Source organism: Rattus norvegicus, chromosome 4 (genome assembly GCF_021556685.1).
Source record: "Rattus norvegicus strain SHRSP/BbbUtx chromosome 4, alternate assembly SHRSP_T2T, whole genome shotgun sequence".
Taxonomy (NCBI): Eukaryota; Metazoa; Chordata; class Mammalia; order Rodentia; family Muridae; genus Rattus; species Rattus norvegicus.
The window spans coordinates 82,603,868-82,616,159 of NC_141537.1; the positions used below are offsets into that span (position 1 = coordinate 82,603,868).

At 44.6% G+C, this 12,292-nt stretch overlaps 1 long non-coding RNA gene across 1 annotated transcript; it reads left to right on the forward strand.

Annotated features, from left to right (window-relative positions):
* The first annotated feature begins 1,796 nt into the window (after positions 1-1,796).
* On the forward strand, positions 1,797-7,253 carry LOC120102278 (uncharacterized). Its single transcript, XR_015686591.1, has 4 exons — positions 1,797-1,865; positions 3,833-3,929; positions 6,504-6,599; positions 7,028-7,253. It is a non-coding gene; the product is annotated as an uncharacterized LOC120102278 (long non-coding RNA).
* Positions 7,254-12,292: the final 5,039 nt, after the last annotated feature.

The window sequence follows — 12,292 nt, forward strand, 5'->3', positions numbered from 1 at the left end:
CCTCCTCTCCCTTTTCTTCTTCTTTGTGTATGTGTGCAGATGTGGTGTACATACATGTATACCTGTTCACATGTGTGATTTGTAGGTATGTGTAGAGGCCCAGGATTGACACAGAGAATCCTGTTCAACTGCTCTTCCGCCTCCTTTCTTTTGAGGCAGCATCTCTTAGTTTAACCCAGAACTCACCAGCTGGGCTAGTCTTCCTTGATAACTCGCTCCAGGGGTTCCCACACCCCTTTTTTTCAAGGCTAGACTTGAGGCTCGGGGGCCTCATTTACACAGGTCTTGGGAAATGAACTCTTGTTTCCTAGAAGGCTCTTTAACCACTAGCCACCCCCAGCTCTGAAGTCAGCTTTAAACTGGAAATGTCTTATTGCTTTCGGGTAGTCTGTCAGAAACTGGACAAAATCAGATGCCCATTTGTCTAGATCACTTTCAGTCATGCAAACAGCTTGCCCAATAAAAACTAACCCAGAATTTCAGGTTAATGTCCAGCAAAAATCTGCCTGCATCAGTGGCTTCCCACCTGCCATCTGCAGGTCCCAGGAAGACCAGCTGTGCCTATCCTCCAAGAGAACCCCCCGGATTTGGTTAGTAGCCTCTTCTTTCTATTTGAAACCCCTGGATTTAGTTAGTAGCCTCTTCTTTTTATTTGAACGAGCTGGCAAACTTACAGCCAACCTTCCCTGCCTGGAATAAGGCAGACAATAAATTCTCAGCAGAGATTTTGAGAAACAAGACACTGGCTGCTTCATCCTCCACATCAGCCACCACCCAGCTCTTCGGGCAATCATCTGCTGTCTTTTACACCTCTCTCCACTGAAGCACTCTTATGGCGTGGTTTTGTGATTTTTTTAACCTCTTTCCTAGTATAAAGGATGCTGAGGCTACAGCTCCACTAAGTACCACGAGAGCAGAAGGGTGCAGGAGAGAGAGAGTGTTTGAGGGACACTTCCGCTCTTCATTGTAAAGGACATTCTTGCCTTCTCATATCCAGGGGCTATCATGGAGCTTGGTTAATTTAAGGCATAAGTCCCTTGAAGTTCAGTGAGTGTCTGGCGTTCTCTATCAGGACCACAATTGTGGGCTATCTTTGTTGTCACTCTCCTTGTTAGGCTTTTTGATTTGGTTTCTTTCTGAAACACGCTTTCTCTGTATAATCCTGGCTGTCCTGAAACTCACACTGCAGACTAGGGGGGCCTTAAACTCAGAGATTTGCCCGCCTCTGCCTCCCGAGTGCTGGGGTTGGAGGTGTGTGCCACCGCAGCCAGTCTGCTCATGGGCTGTCTTGTTCCACTCTCTACACAGGAGGTTCCATCAGAATGAGAGGCAGCAGGCTGAGTCCTTTCCAGACCCAGACATGAATGTTATTGGATTGGATCCTCACAAAAGGCTTGGGTGATGCTACTGGAAATCCTGCCTCACTGATGAGGAAGAACATAGAGATTCAGCACACACCTTTAATCCTGCACTTGGGAAGCAGAGGCAGGAAGATCCAGGACATCCAAGGCTACACAGAGAAACACTATCTCAAAAAAAAAAAAAGAACATGGATATTCAATTCTTTGTCCTAGATGCTATGATAGGATGAGCGCTCTGGTGGGATGGGGAATAGCTCAGTGGTAAAGTGCCTGCTTAGCTGGCCTAGGCTCTGAGTTCCATCCCCAGCATTCAAAGCAGAACAAAAAACCTCAGGTCTGTGTGAGTCAACACACACACTTCTTCTTTCCACCACAGCCAGACGAGACCACAGGTTCCTGGTTGGTGCTTCTGACTCTTGACAGCAGCTGCAACCCAGATGCCTGCAGTACTGAGAAACAACGAGAACGGCAGAGACAGAGCTGCAGATGTAGGATTTAGCCAAGGTATGGAAAATCCCCAAGTGTGGGGTGTGCATGCAAAAAATGGTGTGAAGTAAGGACCGTGGTAGAGGTAACTGAGGGCCATTCAAGTTCTGGCCGTGCGTGCAGTCAGAGAGGAAGACACAGGAGTGGCCAGGTAGGGCTGGTGGGCTGGGGAAGAGGGGGTGATCGAGGAGAAAAACAGTGTCTGGGGGCACCCACTGGTTCTGTACATGCCCAGGAAAGAGCAAACAGGCCTGAGTGCTAACAGCATGGTGCTGTCCATGGTGACCTTTGTAGAGCAGGTCTACTGAGCCCAGCCTGACTGGCTGCTGGGACCATGGGTGGTGTTGAGCTCTGCAAGGCAAGCTAAGCATGCAGCAAAACTCATTCCTGCAGTCCTAGACAGCGATCCCAGTCACGTGACTTTTAATGGTTTCCCGGGCTGCTAAGAGTTAATGTTGTTAATGCCCTGCGTAGAGTTCAGACTGCTGAATCAGAGCTACCTGCAAAACTTGGTTTTACTTTCAAAGAATACCAAGCTAGCCTGGGCTACTTCTTTACTTCAATTCTTCCTTTTTTAAAATGTGGGTTCTGAAGTTGAGAGAGAGAGAATGAAAGCTGTGTTTTGTATATGTGTGTGTGAGAATGCTGTATTCTGTGTGTGTTGTGGTGTGCATGTTCTGTGGTGGTGGTGGTGGTGGTGGTGTTTCTGTGTGTGTGTGTGTGTGTGTGTGTGTGTGTGTGTGTGTGTGTGTGTCTGTGTATTGTAGTGGTGATGTTTCTGTGTGTGTGTGTGTGTGTGTGTGTGTGTGTGTGTGTGTGTGTGTATTGTGGTGATGGTGAGGTATATGTGTGTTGTGGTGGTGGTCTTCTGTGTGTGTGTGTGTGTGTGTGTGTGTTGTGGTAATGGTGGTGGGTGGTGATGTGTGTGTGCGTGTGTGTGTGTGTGTGTGTGTGTGTGTGTGTGTGTGTGTGTGTTTCTCTATATGGAACAGACTACTGCTCTGCCCATCAGCAGATCACCTCTCTAAAAGCCAGGGAACATTTTTAATCAAGCATGACACTTTTCATGGTAAATCAGATTTTACTTCTGAATTAGTTCCACAACAGTGTCCATTAATTGATAGCGCTTAATCAGGAGCCTGCTTCAGTTGCAATTGGGGGACATACTATACAAGGACCTATAGACAAAGTCCCCCTTTCTGTCCCCTTGAAGCCCTTTACCACCTGGCCTCTTCTTGAGCTTCCAGACTTATTCTTGATCATTCAGGAGCTTCTAAATTCGAGGCTCACAAGACAGGCTCTAACCTACCTCTGGCCATCAGCCATTCTGCTCCTGCTGCTTGCACCGTCCTTCAAAGGCAGCCCATGTGGATGCCCCTTCCTCCGCTCACCCAACCCAGCCAGCCTGTGACACTCACCACAGGTGATGCTGCTTCCAAAGAGCTCCTCGCCCTCACCGCTGCTGCCTTTCTCTTGCACAGCCCTTACATTGCATTTCCCTCAGATTAATGTTAAACCCCTCAAACGTGGACAAAATTTGGAAGACTCCTTCAGTCTTTAAAAAGTGTGCTAATAACCTGCGTTTCAGAGCACAGTTTATGTTTTTGATAAATTCCATTCCATTATCTTTTCCCTGTCTATATTTGCAGGTTTTTATACATTTGAGAAGCAAAATAACTAAATGTCATAAAATATGAGAACACTGACAGAAAATTTTCATTACATTTTGTGTTAGCAAATGACCAGCAACTTTAAAAAATAGCATAAAAATCAAATAGCAAGGGAGTGTTTTTGTTTGGTTTTGTTTGTTTGTTTGTTTTTGGTACCTGTTTAACAGAAAAGATGTGCTAGAAAACGGATGCTTAAGTAAATATGTTCCAGCAGTATGGGTTCCATATTTAACTGGCATTTTATCGTGTCCTAAAATATCTTTTAACATGAATTTTTATTCTATAATTCTGTTTATGATTGTTCTTCGACTGCAGCAGTTGCTGACTTTTTGGTAACCCCATCAGACAAAACTCACTTCAGACGGGCCTGTGATTTTATTTTATATCCAATTTAACACAGTCTGACCATTAGGTAAGCAAGTAATAAACTGAATAAATGAAAGATCATTTTACTATTTCTGAATTCATTGCTTCCTCTTTACTTAGCCAATAGTTGATGCCTTGTTAGCTATTGCTAAAGTCCAGGACTATTGCCAGAGTCCACAGGTCTAGGATGCTGCCCACGCTACTCACAGGCCTACAAGGGTAAGAGTTACTAATTCTCCAGTTTTCATAAGCCAATTACTTAAGGTCTCTTGAGAGGTAGAAAAGATGAATGATTGACATCTCTCTCTCCATTCATTTTTTGGTAATACACCAATAGAAAGTATCCATGCATACTACTTTGACTGACACCTGCTTTTATTAAAATCTGACCTATGCAAATATATAATTGAAGAAAGAGGACAAAAACACTTTAAAGAAGTCAGGTTCTGGAGAGAGGGCTCAGCCATCACAACCAAGAGAAAACAGTCAAATAAAGAGTCAAGATGATGTGACCTCCCTGAAGGTCAAACAAAGAAAATTTCAACAGCAATTTTTCTTTATTTGGTTCAGGCTACACATCAAATCCTTCTTTTCACAGAAGACAAAAACCAATGCAGGGATCAGGCAAACTTTAAGGAATAGAAATTGGTGTACTCAGAGAGTAGCAATAAAATATGAGAGAGAGAGAGAGAGAGAGAGAGAGAGAGAGAGAAAGAGAGAGAGAGAGAGAGAGAGAACATAAGAACGCGCGTGAGCGCATCCAAAGAACAAGACAGTAGAGGAGGCACACGGACACAGTACCAGGTATGTTGAATGCAACAGATTAGACAATAATTGTTTCATGGGAAATAGAAGAGGTAAAGAAACAAGAAAACAGTCAACTCAGGAGGTTGTCTGAAGCAAAGCAGACAAAATTAGCCAGGGGATTATCAAAGATATCATACAATGGGGGGGGGGGGCTGGAAAATGTTTTCATGCTGAATGGGATTAATTGCTCTCCATAAAGAATAAAACTGGCCAATAACAAGGAACAGTGTCATCATATTTCAAAGCTGTAGGGATAAGAAAAGATTGAAAACGAGGGGGGAGAGGAAAAGGAAGGGAGGAAAGAAAGGTGAGGGGGAAGAAGGGAGGGGAGGGGAGGGGCTGGAGGGAGGGAAGGGAAAAAACCTTTCCATGGACAATGCCTTTGAAATCTTATGGGAAAACTAAGCTTCGAAGTAGAATCTTATCCCAGCTAAGAATGGTGGATGAGCAACAACTTTTCCGGTATAGTTACTGGAGGATATGGTCCACCAAAAGAAGCCTTTTTACTTTAACAAACAACAAACAGAATTGTGAGGCTGTTGTACAGAAGAGAGGGGAAGGAATCCCAACAGTGATGTGGCAGAAGTCTGATCCTCCGTGGCAGGGGGTGGGGTCACATCTGTCGCTGAGAACTCAGCTAACACAGCGGGGGAGTGTTGTTAGAAACGGGGGTTAGATTAGGAAAAGAAGAGCAAGAATGTGGAGAAGAAGCTCCTGAGAAAGGAGGGAAGAAGTGGGGGGACTGAGGGAGAAGGAGGGGTGGCGGAGAGGAGGGAGTACTAAGAGGAGTGGGGGGATTAAGGGGAGAGCAGGGAGGGACTGAGGGGAGGATTGCTGTTTTTCTTTACAAGTCCTGTGAAAGTTCTTGACTTTTAAGTTAAACACATTTACTGCCTTTATACAAACTAAATTTAAGTAGGCAAAAGGTCTATTAATATGCCAGAAATAATTTGTAGATTGTGGGTAATGCAGTCCCTTCCCCCTGCACTATTAGAAGTAGCCTTTCCGGAAAAAGGGCTGCCCCTCTGGTTTCCTCTGTTCCCTCTGCAAATAGTTTTTAAGCAAGTTCTTGGGAGCCCATCAATCTGCCAATTAGAAGAAAATGCAAAGGACCAGCAGGAGTCATGACTGCAAGGAAACAGCTACCATCCCATAAAATTATTGCCTTTACCAAATTAGAATAAACCTGTCAAGACGATGTTTAAGCATCTGTATGTAAAATTCAAAATGGTCCGACTTCAACTCTTAGCCAGGTCCTTCCGACCTGTCTATTACCAGTGGTGCTTACAGTCTGGGGGAAATGACTGTCGATAGCTGTCGAGGCCAGAGTCCCCGTCTTTCCCCTTGGTGGCCTCCAAGCTCTGGCTCTGCAGAAAGCCTGGCTCCTGTAGCTGGCCAGGTGTTGTGGCTGCTGTTTCTACAGGAAAACTATGAAGTGAAACATCACTGTACCTACCTCACTAATCAATAACATAAAATAAAAACTGGGTTTCCTTCAATTGGATGAGCTTGTCACAGTCACTAGAATTTACAAATGTGTGTCCCCAAAGCATGGCTGAGACAATCCACAGAATACCAGTCCCTGGCACTGTAAAGTGAGCCACAGAATGAATTCTGTGACTGATAAGAGTAAAAGGGGCCAGGGTCAGGGAAGTGGAGGCTGACTTACCTGCAAGCCACCCTCCCACAAAGACAACCAGAGAGCTGAGCGAGGACCACACCTTTGCAATTAGTCCATTAGGAACTAGAGGAAATTGCTGTCTGAGGGGCTGAGAGATGTCTCAGTGGCTAAGAGCATTTGTTTCTCTTGCAGACAACCCAGGTTTGGTTCCCAGCACTAATATGGCAGTTCACAACCATCTATGACTGCAGTCCCAGGGGAGCTGAGGCCCTCTCCTGATCTCCCCAGGTACCACATGTAGTTCACATACAGAGTGCAAGCAAAGTACTCACACACCAAATTATTTATTTAAAATAAATTAAAAATTAATGAATCAAAATGTTTAATTACTGTTTGAGTTTCATTTAAAACATGTTTCAGGTCAGGCATGGTGATACACACCTTTAATCCTAGCACCTGGGAGGCAGAGGCAGGTGGATCTCTTTAAGTTTGAGGTCAGCCTAATCTACAGAGAGAGCTACAGGACAGCTGCAGCTGTTACACAGAGAAACTGTGTCTCAAAAAACCAAACAAACAAAACTGTTCAATGAATTTGGGCTTGGTAATAGGGGCAGAATTTTCAACAATTTTTGAAATAGTCTTAAGCACATTTCTGACATTTATGTGAAGCAGTGTTCTCATTGACAATTATTAATGTTGATTTTATGTCAATTTAGTGCCAAAAATATTCTTAAGAACATTGAAGATGGAGCTGACAACATGGCTCAGTGGGTAAAGATATTTGCTGCTAAGCCTGATGACCTGTGTTCAATTCCCAGGACTCACAAGTTAGAAGGAACGACTAACTCCCATGGGTTGTCCTCTGACCTCCATGGATATGCTGAGGCACACATGTAACTCCCCACCCACATCAAATTAATAAATGGGTTTTTTTTTAATGAAGTTGTTTTTGTGTTTGTCAGTATTAAACATTTGGCCAACATTTCATTCTTTATGTAAAAACAAACAAGCAATCCATTTCATTAGTACACAAATTTCTGTCTTCTAAGATCCTATTAGCCCATCCCCCTAGACTCTGTTCTCAACCACCTTTCTTGTCCAAAGTTCCAAAGTCGCTCACATTCTTCCAAAAACCAAAATAACTGGGCTCTTCAAACCAACAGCCCACTCTAAGATACCAACGTCATATTAGCTACTTTTCTGGTGACTGTGATAAAATACTGTCAACCTATGGAAGGTAGGATTTATTTGGGCTCAGTTCCAGCAGAGTAAGAATCCATCACGTCAGGGATACATAACAGCAAATGGTAGGCATGGAAACAGGAGAAAAAAATCCTCAAATACAGGCGTGAAGCAGTGACTCCGGTGCTACACTTCCTCCGCAAAGCTCACCTCCAGTGAGGTACTTCTTCTGGTAAAGCTCCACCTCCAGTGACGTACTTCCTCCAGCAAAGGCTCCCCGTCCAATGACGTACTTCCTCCAGCAAAGCTCCACCTCTCAAAGATGCCTTAGTCCCTTCCAACAAAGCTGCTGACTGGTGAACAACTGTTCAAATATGCGAGCCTATGCAGGACATTTTCATTCAAACCATCACACAAACATTGCCACTCGAAACAGTGACGTTTACTCAGTGAAAACCGTTGTCTTAGGAACATAGCTTATGAGGTGCCCAAAAATACAGTCCTCAGTGTGCCTCACCCACCTTGACCAGCTCCCCTACTATCCTTACCCTGACATCGTCCTCATATACTGTAAAATCTCCCCTGACTTTCCCTGAGAAGCTCTGCTCATACCCTCTACCCCTACCTCCTGCCTTGTTGCTCTCGTCATTGCCCGCCATGGTTAACTGATCATCTCAGGCTCAGAGATAGATAGCTCAGGGTAGGGAGCCTGCTCTGCATGTATAAAGTTCTAGGTTCAATCCCCAGCATCACAAAAAATAAACACATAAATAAAATGGATCCACAGAGCAAACTGTTTTAAAGTTAGTCTCAATATCGGTCAGTATAATTAGCACACCGTGTGTATGTTCCCATCTTCTCAAAAATAAACTAAATATGCCCTCCTACCTTGAATAGAGTTTGTTTTAAATTTGAACTTACAAGGATATAGTACTGTCCTACCCAAAATGACAAACTAGAAGTGCAGTTGAAAGCTCTCATTTTCTGAGACGCAGTTCCCGAGCCTAATTGCTCTATGTCGGGATAAGAGCCGTGAAGGGGAGGGGCAGGTCTATGAGGCGACTTTCATAGAAACCCAGTGAGCTAATACACCTGTGAAATAATTAGGCCATGTCAGAGAAGTGCTTTGCGGTACACGTGTCCTCGGGAGGAAACTGATCTGTACAATGGAAAATGTCCCTAGTGTAAGGGCTGCTGAACGTCTTGCCATTCCTTTTCACTTTGAGTCTGGGCTTGCTCTTGGCTTGTTTCATCTAATAAAATACAGTAAAGGTGACCCTGTTTGACTTCTGAGACTGAGTCTTAAGAATCTGGTTTCTAGTTCCGTGGGCTGGAACCCTTCGTCTTAGAATCTAGACGTTGTACTGTGACAGGCTACATGCAGGAGATCTAATGTACGGTAGCCAGCACCAACTGCTGGCCATGTCTTGGAGTCTCTTAGAAACGCCAGCCCAGTGGAGCCTCCGGATGCCATAGCCCTAGCCAACAGCACACAGATCAGAAGAGCCACCCCGCTGAACCCAGACAACCCACAGAATTGCGAGATAGGAAAAATGGCTGTAATCTTCAGCCACTATGGTTTGGCACAGTTCATTATGTAACAATAAATAATTCAAATGACTCCTGATTTGTATTTATTGGAAAGTGACACCAATTCAAAAATTCTACACATGTTTCATAAAGCAGAGTGGGGCAGTAATAAGGCTTTCTGCCTCTCAGGCGGCTCCCAGGAGAAGCAGCTTAGCTGGCAGTGGGAGAATTAATAAGAACAATGCAGTAAAGTGAGACAAACTGTGCTAAGTCAGCAGCCTCGGTGGCGGGGTGTACAAAACCTTATTGTGCCATTAAGGTAAGCAATTCAATTACTACTGTGTGTACACAGGGAAATAATCAACCTTCGGTGTGATGAGAAGGCATATAAATTGGTGGCCGTGAAGAGCCTGGCGAAATCAATAAAGTTTATGAAAATGAAATTAGTTGCGCATGGACGTGGGTGACAAATAGAGAACAAGTTCTGTAACTTGGGAAAGGGCCATCTACGGTCTGAGGTCTCCCTCGGAGTGAGAGCAACAGCAAACAGGTTAGAAAGGTACCCACATCTGGCTGGGTGTAGAGCACAAGTCTCGTATGCATTTAAAAAAGGCCCTGGCTTGGTCCCCAGCACCGCAAAGCAAACACGCGAGTCGAAAACCTGAATGCTGCTGCCTAGGCTATTTTTATCACACCTGGAGCTGTTGGGTTTGCTCTGAAGGCTCTATTTTCATTCACTCGCCCCTGCCTCCTACCATGGGACCTCTGTTTATTAGGGCCCCCGGAACACCGCCCACTTGGAGCTTTCTATTCTGCTGCCTTCAGTAATTGTTTTCCTCATTGTGTTTGGATGACACTCCTGTGTGCTCGGAGCAGCATTTCACCCCTTTTTAGTTCCTGCCTACATGATATACAATTAGGTGGCAACTATACCTTTCTCTGTTTGTCCCTAAGAGCTAAGACAAAGCTACACAGTGGGTGCCCCGTACTTAAATGGATAGAGGACTCACTAGGCGGTAAACCAATAGACTAAATCCTCTAATATCTGGAAAGATAGGGTAGGGAGAGTTAAAATAAAAAGCGTCGAAGCTTGGCGGTACCGTTGGAGGAAGAGGCTGAAAACCTGCCCTCTGGCCCATACTTTTTTAGATTTCGTGTTTATTCGTGGATTTACTGTTCTGGATTATGGAAAAGCTGATGCTCTTGGTACAGTCAGTGGAAAGTTTACTGGCAACACTCAGTGGACTTGCAATGTGAAGTCTGTTTGATTCTTCAAAGCCCTCTGGTTGGTGGTTGGCGGTTGGTGGCAGAAGCTGACATGGCCAGAGGGGAATGCGACTGGGACCAGGATGCTAGGTTGAAAACTCTCCTGCTGGCCAACAGCAGGAAAGCATCGTGGTGTGGCAGCGCTAGGCAGAAGCCTCTGCAGTTTCTCCATGTGTGTGGACTCCATTCCTTGTAGATGGGTCTGACAGATCTGAGGACAGATCTTCCTGCTGCTCTGTACTCTTCCCGGGCATTTCAAATGGGCAGCCGTGACTAGCTGCCACTCAGGCCTCTAAAAGCTTATGTTCTGATCCAGACGTCATAATAAGGACCGCAGTGTATACAGGACACTGGCAGCAGAACACAAACATTGTCTGCATATGAAGAGAGCCATGTCGTATACACATTAATTCCACTGACGTTTACGGGGTGCTTCTGATATGCTGTGCCCATGCCTGCGGGGTCTGCGTCACAGTGATATACAGCTCTCATCAAACTAATATGTGTATGCAGGGTCCCAGACATTAAATAACAAACATATGTATAATTATAAATTGTGACACATTCTGTGGAGGGAAGGACATGCTATGGAGAAATCCAGTTGAGACAGAGCAGGGCAGAAAAGAGAAAGAATTGATATTTGGGTTTAGAGTGAAGAATGGAATGTATGTAAGGAATTGGAGGTTAATATTTAGGTCAAACCGCATGAACTTGCTGATATTTAACCATTTATGGCCACCACAGTGGCAGCATGTGTGGTTTAGGCTATTAGGCAGGAACACAGTATTTCACTGGAACAGGAGTGGACAGCTGCTGACCAAACATAACTGTAGACCTAGAAAAGAGGGGTCATAGGTAAATGTGCTTCCACACAAGCCTGACGACTTGAGTTCAAAGCCTGGACCCCACACATGAACCATGGCATGAACATACAAAACTCTCTCATTCTCATTCTCTCTCTCTTCTTCTTCTTCTTCTTCTTCTTCTTCTTCTTCTTCTTCTTCTTCTTCTTCTTCTTCTTCTTCTTCTTCTTCTTCTTCTTCTTCTTCTTCTCTCCACTACCTCTCTTTCCTTCCCCAAATAATTTTCCTTTTGAAAAAAGGAAGAGAGGAATGGAGGAAGGAAGGAAGGAAGGAAGGAACGAAGGAAGGAACGAAGGAACGAAGGAAGGAAGGAAGGGTAGGAAACGGAAAAAAACTTGAGAGTCAGCACTACCAAAGTCATCCTGGAACTCGGAACTGTACTTTGGGTTTCTATTATCCTTTAAACTCCAAACTCCTGCTCTCAAATCACTGAGAGAGTGATATACCTTTGCTCCTTCAAAAATTCTAGAATAAAGGTGGGGAGGGATGCTGCGGCCTGGGCCTTAGAGGTTGTATGTTCTTGCATGAGTCAGTGGGCACTGTGCACAGAGCTGGGTATGGTATACTCAGGAGCCAGCTGCTATGACTGTGTAATAAACCACCCCAAGAGTAGTAGTGCAAAAATAGTGCCCATTTGTGCTCACACAACCAAAGGTCAAGTATTAGAAAGAGCACGTGGAGTTCCTTTTCTCTGTCCCTCTCTGGGACCTCAGCTAGGAAGCTCTGGACTGTAAAGGAAGAATTGAAACTGGAAGTTCTGCTTCCCAGATGGGGTTTCCAGTAAGTGTCTGATGCCTGTGCTGCAATGCATAGGCAAATTATTACTATTATTATTATTATTACTATCATTATTATTATTATTACTATTATTTGGATTTTTTTTTGTTGATGTGACAGAATCCCTAACGGAGAAAAGATTAAGGGATGATGGAGTTATTTTGGGTCATAGTGAAGGGGAAGGCATGGTGGTAAGGTGACTGGTGGTTGTGGCAGCGAGAACATGGGTGGCTCAGTATGTTGCAGAAGGAATCAGAAAGCAGAGAACGCCACTCCAATGGCAATGAAGGATCCAGCCTTCAAACTCCAAGCCCCAACCTTACAGACTAAATCGCCCAGCTAGGTCTCATGTCCAAAAGATCT